Source organism: Berghia stephanieae, unplaced genomic scaffold (assembly GCF_034508935.2).
Source record: "Berghia stephanieae isolate SIO BIC M18660-M18661 unplaced genomic scaffold, UCSD_Bste_1.3 scaffold741, whole genome shotgun sequence".
NCBI classification, from domain to species: domain Eukaryota; kingdom Metazoa; phylum Mollusca; class Gastropoda; order Nudibranchia; family Aeolidiidae; genus Berghia; species Berghia stephanieae.
The window spans coordinates 7,501-15,496 of NW_027629078.1; the positions used below are offsets into that span (position 1 = coordinate 7,501).

Genomic DNA, 7,996 nt, shown 5'->3' on the forward strand with positions numbered 1-7,996 from the left:
TACTTTAGTTCCGGATGGCCAAAGAACTTGGCTGGCTTGTAAACATTGATGTGAAACAAGCTCGAGTCCAATTTTTAAAACGTGAAACGTGCCGAATAACTGCATAACCATCGGATGCACTAGAAGACAGGGTCGAGATGGAGTCAAAATGTTCAGGTTACCATCCATTAGGAAGACGAAGGACCCAAAAATAATAAATTTAACCCAGCGGAGACAGTTGCAGCGATCAGAAGAAAGGGATTTGGCGATGGCTCAAATCTAACTTGCAGCCACCGAGTTTGCAATGATCGTTTTGTTAAAGGTAAGAATTGATGGATAAATTAAAATCTTAAATATTATATATACGATATGAATTAATTTTAATTATTGTGAACAAAGCAAGTTTACTTCGCTCCAACATCATCATGTAGCCATTGTGGGCCATGGCCATAGCATGTCACGGAGTTGGCGGCAACCGACCAAGGTCCTTGCCTTAATTTCTGACGTTGCAAGTTTATGATTTAGTAAATATGTGTTTTATTCTTTTTCATGGAAGAGAAATCAAATCAAAAATTTCAAACTCGGTGGTCTAACAAAATCTTCGGAGAGATTTTTCACCGATGTGACTTTTCTATGCGAAACTCCGAAGTTGGAGAAATCATCTGACTCATCTCAGACTCAGATGTAATCTGTAGTCTGTAGGCGGTCTAGAAGGAATCATTTTAATTTTATGGTCCATACACGGTCCGGATGGATGATCTTTTATTTGTTGTGTTTAGTTATCAGATAGGACCATGAATATTTCATGCATTTCTCGTGCAACATACTCTAAATCAAAACCAAATGCCTCATTACCGATAGTGATAGGGCTACTTTCGTTTTCAAGATTTGGCTTTTATGAGATTAGGAAGTCTTCCACTGTTGTTCTGATCATTCATTTTAGAATTATAATGTTCCAGTTTATAACTTATGCTTTGTCAAGATTATTTTATTGTGCATTTTAAAAACATGTTCTCCATTTGAAGAAATATTAAAAGTAAGGTTGCGTTTTTCTTAAGTTTTTTTTTTCCGTTCCTCCGTTGGTGGTGTATTGTAAAGTAACACGAACAAACTGCTTTTCTACACCGCTGTTGGACATGTAAATGCTAGTTTTTGACAGAAGTTTAACACGCTGCTTAGTGATTGCCAGTGTCAGTTTATAATGATAGGAATGGTTATTTTTTTACTGACAAAATTAATATTATAATTATTATTATTTTAAATTTTAATCCAAAGAAAGAAACAATCGACCTCTATCAATCCACTAAAATGACTTTTCATAATTTTCATAGTTAGAAACTAATTTTAACTCAAGGTGAGGATTAGTTATAATGTTTCGTATAGTCATTGAATTAGGGCCTTCATATGGAATTTTTCCCAAATATGACAATAATAATAATAAAAAAATTTCAATTAAAAAAAAATGTCCTTTGGGATCCCGATACTTTAATTGCAGCTATGTGGTATAGTTATCACCGTCATTTTGGAAGGATTAGGGTTCCAGACCCGTTCTGAGCAGTTGAGTCATTGGGAAAGGAACTTTATTCACATTCTCTCACCATACTCAGGCATAAATTGGGTAACTGGCTTTTAACATAGGCCTGTAAATTTGCCGGCATTTCTGGCAATTTCGATCTGCCGGAACAAAAAATTAATTAAAATACTTTTTCATTTTGTTTAACAGCCTATTGAATTGGTAAAATTCTAAGAAAATATTCTAGGAAATGGGGATGTTTGCTCATGTTATTGAAAAAGCTTCAGCTCGAGGATTTTCAGGCAAGTTTTTCAGGGGGCAGATGCAGGCCTGTTAAACAGCATTGTCTCTTTCCGGAAAAAATGTAATATCGCCTAACAAGCGTCATGTCTCGACCTGCATGTAAAGTCTTGCTGTTAATAATAATAATAATGGTATAGATTTATAGTGCGCCAAACATCCCTTCATCAGGAGGGCTCTGGGCGCAAAACATAGATTAGCTTAATCATGAAGCCCTAACACAGTACACGAACAACGCTAATTATACACATAATCAAAAAAAAGCCTGTCGGAATAAGAATGTCTTCAATCGACGCTTGAATTCCTCTAGTGAAGAAGTGTTGGCTATAAACCCCTTGCAAAGCGCTTTGAACAAATTTTCATTTCATGGAAATTGCACTATATAATTGTTCTACCCTTGTTCTACTTTGACAAAGCTTGATGTAAATTTAACGGAAAGCTTAAGGATTGTAAAAAAAAAAAATTTAAAAATTGAGCTTTATATTATAGCGCAATATCCACTAAATGTGCTCAAAGCGCTGTACAAGGGGTCCCTGGTCAACAGCAACATTTAACATGTAGAACGGGACATGACGCCTTTTAGGCGACACTACAATTTTTCGGACAAAGAAAATGCTGTAAACGGCCAGGTATTCATTTTACACCTGAGTACGGTGAGAGAATATGAATAAAGAGCCTTTTCCAAGGACTCAACTATGCGTCGAGCGCGAGGCTCGAACCCATGACCTTCCGATCCAAAATCGAGTGTCATAGCACTAGACCACATAGCCACACAAGGACCAGGACCAGATTGTAATAGGCAAGAAATGACGTAATATATTTCAACAATCAATTTTTTTGCCTTTACAGGAAGGCCAGCATCACTGCTTGATGAAACTGATCCTGATTGGGTTCCAACGTTAAAGCTTGGACATGGGGCAGAGAAAAAAACAGACCATTACTCATGTCTTAAAGATAGGAACAAACGCAATGACTGCAGGCAGCAACGGCTCTAGTTGAACAATCAACAATTGGAGAAACTAGCTCAATCATTGACCATGTAAATGTAAGTGTATTGATTGTATCTGCTTAAAACAATATTTATGTAGGCATGATATCTCTTCCTACATGTTAATGTTAATGTTTCTGTTGGCTTGGGACATCTTGTAGAGTGCTTTGGGTGGATATTGCATGCGCTATATAAAAATAAAAGCAGATCTCACTCTCAGGAAATTTAATAGGTCCAAATCAAGCAATTTTTTGGGGGTAAAAAGTGAGATTAGCAACGTTTGTGCCGTTCATTACACTTTAAGGTCATTGCATTGCCAGTTGAAAGGAAGTTGAATAGAGAGTGAAAAGATTGTAGATCTATGCACATAACAATAGACAAAGGGCACAAAATCATATTTCATATTGTAAAGTTAAGACACAAATCTATGACTATGAGGAATGTAATAAGACAAATGGGAATAGAGCACATATCAAGTGACTTCATTTGCTCATAAGGTATGTAAGGAATGCCTGTCTGGTGAGCCAGTAATGAAGTCAAAAGTTTGTCCAAATTGTTGGTGCAAGAACTGACATCAAGAGAAGTTTTTTTTCAAATAACCAGACTGTACAAAAGCTTACATGGTTGAGTTTTAAGACTTTTAACTTCAGAGATAATAAATAACTGAACAAAAAAAAACCATCACTTCATTTGAATCAAAAGCTTTGTCTTTATTATGTTGATTAATTTTGTTTTATTGAATGAATGGGCAATGCAATTAATAAAAGAGGAAGATCCATTAAATTTGAGGGAAATGAAATGAATACTATTGTGAGCATGTCCTTCTATGCTATGGATAGGTTGCCTTTTAGGATAGTTCATACAAAATTAGAAAATCCTGAAGGTTTTTGTCTTTGACTATAGCGTTACAAATTTTAAAAATATAGATTCTCTTTATTCACCTCTAGGGAAAATTTGTCTTTGGAGTCTATTCTAAAGGGAGACTGAAATAACCCAGCCATTGCCGCAACACAGCGCCACAAACTGAGCTAGGGCTGAGGTGACTTGCTCAAGGCCACACAAGGTAGTGACAAAGTGTTCTTATGATGAGATAGATAGAATTAAATGAGTTCACCCATATTGATTTATTCCTCAATTATTGAGATCTGGGAGGAAATGTTTATTAACCTTAGCTAAATGAATATATTAATATTATAGTCTACATGTTATTTTTAATTGTCATTTCATTGTGGTAAAAGGCACCGTGATCTGCTCCTATCTTTACCCAAATTTCGTCTTCTGGTATGACTCCATTGTGCCATGTCAACTGATTGCTTGTCTTATATCCATCTAACAGTGCTTTAAGGTAGTCAGAAATATTGTCAACGGATCCGTAAGTTGTTGGGATTGGTTGGCTATCTACAAAAAATACCTTCTGTGTTATGTTCACAAAATTTGAACCCAACTGCTTCCCATATCTTCTTTTCTTTCCTTCGTGTGGCAGATGCAATCCTGACATTTTTAAGAATCGCCTCTGTATTCTCATCTGACTATATGTGAGGCCTACTTTTTCTTTCATGGCCAGTGCAGTTTCCATAGACATTTTCACTCGCTCCTTTACGCCAGCTTTTGCGCTTACCTCCCTTCTAGTGTTCATTGGAAGTATTTTCAATTCTGTTGTCTGTTGTGTGTTAGTAGATGTGTCTGATGAGCCTGCTATTTGTCGTCTAACTCTCTGCATGAGTCTTGCTCTTTTCTTTTTGGTTGGTTTACGTACAATTGCGCTATCTTTCCTGGGTTTTATTATTTTTTTCAATATGATTGGTTGGCCTCCTGTCTTACAAACAACAATTTGCTCTGGGCTGGAATGGAGATTTCTTCTAACAAGGTGTGTTAACAGCTTCTCCTCTAATTTATCAAGAGGTTCATTTGACTTTTTTTGAAACGATTCAAAAAAAGTTCGATCATCCTTGCCATTTATCCTCGTGGTTGAGGCTGTGTTGTCGGGGATTGAACTAGAGCCATGTCGACCAGTTGCCATAGGATGTAACGGTGTTCGGTGAACTGGGGATTGTGAAACATTAGTTGACAATTCAATTCTAACATCAGTACTAGGTACTACTAGCGGTAGTAGCGGTGCTTGGTGCAGTACTGGCGCTGTTGAAACTAATGATGGTGACGACAGTGCTAAGGGTGACGACCATGTTGATGGTGACGACAGTGTTAGTGCTGTTGATAATTGTGGTAGCTGTGGTATTGTTGGTGGTGATGGTGACACGGGCATTGAGGGCGGTGGTGGTAGAGATGGTGGTGACAGTGACAGTGCTAGACACGCAGGTAGTGGTGGTGGTGACGACAGTAGTGGTGTTGGAGACGCGAGTGGTGGTGGTGTTGGTAGTGATGGGTGGTGACAGACACGCAGGTAGTGGTGGTGTTGGTGATGACAGTAGTGGTGTTGGAGAGCTGGATGGTGGTGGTGGGAGTGGTGTTTGCGTTTGTAGTGGTAGTGGTAGTTGTGGTGATTGCTCTGCCGTCGGTGATGCTTTGCTTTTCACTAATAATGATGATGATGATGATGATGATGATGATGATGATGATGATGATGATGATGATGATGATGATGATGATGATGATACAGATCTTTCTGTTGTTTGTGTGGATGATTCGTCTCTAATAGGTTTACCTCTATAATTAGTAAGTGACTCATAATGTGAACAAGTGATGCAATTTTCAATACTCAATGAGGGGTCAAATTCTTTCCCAAAATTGTTCCGTTTGGAACAGCATTGCCTTCATATTGGATAGCATTACACTGCTGCAACCCCTGTTGATTGTTCTTATTTTGAAGTCACATTTTGAACACACAGTTTTTGAATGTTTATCCGCAACGTCATCAGAAATGTTGATATTAAACATAAAGAATAATGCGTCTTGGTGACTCAAACACAATTTTGGTTTTTTTCTCGACATTTTTTGTTTTCTTGATAAAGAACGGCTACCGCAAAGTCTGCATAGTTCGTTAACAAAGCGCGAGTGTATTTCAAGCGTGTGATTCATTTTGTTATTAATCATACATTAACCCAATGTTTTTGTTATCTGAGAGGAACCAACAACACAAGAAGGTTAAAGAATTGGGAATACCACAATGCAAATTTAACCAAAATTTTATCAGTTACCTGTACCCTTTTAATCTTAAATGAAAAATTACTCATGAAAATTGCTCACTAATTTCTAGACTTACTTTGTTCTTGACATCACAGTTTCAAAAATATAATAATCGCAAGCTTCTAACTTAACCAAAATCAAGTTTAGGAACTTATGTAACCATAACCCGATTTTTAAGCAAGTACTCTGTGATTAAACAATTTACTGTAATTAAATAAAAAATCACTCAAGCCAATCACTTACACACGGTAGAGGCCTTTTTTGGGGTAAAAATATATCTGTTCTAATAAGCACATGTCCTTAGAAATAAGAAAATGAAAGCTGCTGTATATATAGTTTACAATTAATTTTATTCTAGACCAGTGGGTATATTTGATAGCATGTAATAGTGCAGGGAAGATTAAAAAAATAACAATCATACGTAACGTATTACGTTTGTCTGCCGGCAGTTAGCTCCGCCTCGCTGACCCCTGGTCTGGCACTCGTGTGGAGTGATGATTCATGCAGGTGCCGTGAAAACTAAAAGGAACGATGTACGATGAAACAAGCAACCGTGTGGTACACTTAACCGGCAATTTGAAACTCCCAGATATCTGATAACGTTTTCTGAGGATTTCATGCACACATTGGGAGGAGGCTACGGATTGTCTATTTACTTAGACCATTCTTTATTTTCCAGGATTTAAAAAAAATCTGGTACTGAAAAATCGCAATGTTGTCTAGACATAATATGCCGGCTGTTTTCATTGATGTTGTGTGCTGTTTTTTTTTTTTTTCAATCATTTATAATTTTTGTTGTCGGATTATTGTATTATCGTTGTACATCGATGAAGGCACGATAAATTGAAGGTATTTACGAAAGTTTGAAAATGTATTCTCGTTTTGTTTACTTGTTTGATTTTTTAAACTTTCACAAAGAATGGAATACCCTGCTCCTTGAAATCAATATGACGACCATGATGTTGAAGATATATGTTTATCTATTGACAATTAATTTACAATTCTGTCTGTCTGTATATACATTCAGATAGAATGGGTAATTGGTTGTGAATTTCAATGGTTTCGTATCAGGGTAGGATAATCTTCGATTCATAATTTGGTTTTATTATTATTATTATATTATTATTATTATTATTATTATTATTATTATTATTATTATTATTATTATTATTATTATTATTATTATTATTATTATTATTATTACTATTATTATTATTATTATTATTATTATTATTATTATTATTATTATTATTATTATTTAGTAGTAGTAGTAGTAGTAGTAGTAGTAGTAGTAGTAGTAGTAGTAGTAGTAGTAGTAGTAGTAGTAGTAGTAGTAGTAGTAGTAGTAGTAGTAGTAGTAGTAGTAGTAGTAGTAGTAGTAGTAGTTGTTATTGTTGTTGTTGTTGTTGTAGCAAGTGTGGCAGTAGTAGTATTCAATAATGATTAATCTTTGTTACTTATAGCATGGTATCGTTATCCACGAACTACTCCACGCAATTGGGATTTACCACGAGCACGAACGCCCTGACCGAGACAAGTACCTCGATGTGAAAAAACAAAAAAATGGACCAAGATCCCCTGATGATGTACAAGACTTTGGTCTCCCCTACGACTACAGGAGCGTCATGCATTATCCAAAAAATACAGTAAGAATCTGGTCACGTTTTCCTTATTATAGCTTATCATTTAAATACGTATTAAGTCGGCACTGTGGCATATTCCACAAACAATGCCTCCGTTTATCACACTCCAAAATTATTGCACATGGAAGTAGAGGTAGACATACCTTCTTCTCTTCAGATTCAAAACTTCTTGGAAGTGTGCAATCAGTCCTTCGAATTAACCAGGGATAGGTTATATACTGAATAACAATGTCACATAACTATTTAGAACTAGAAGCATATGATTGGCGGGCTTAGAAAGATTGAAAATGGATGATCTTTCTTGACTTTCTTGAATAGTATTTATTTAGACCAGTACGTAAAATATTGTTCAATATAGTATCCAGTCTGCCGACAAATCTCAATGAGACATCGTATTTTTTTCTTATTGATTTCTTTCCTTTTTCTTTT

The 7,996-nt window shown here is 36.0% G+C and overlaps 1 long non-coding RNA gene across 1 annotated transcript; it reads left to right on the forward strand.

Annotated features, from left to right (window-relative positions):
- The first annotated feature begins 400 nt into the window (after positions 1-400).
- Positions 401-3,832, forward strand: LOC144962256 (uncharacterized). Its single transcript, XR_013643423.1, has 3 exons — positions 401-503; positions 2,642-2,837; positions 3,728-3,832. It is a non-coding gene; the product is annotated as an uncharacterized LOC144962256 (long non-coding RNA).
- Positions 3,833-7,996: the final 4,164 nt, after the last annotated feature.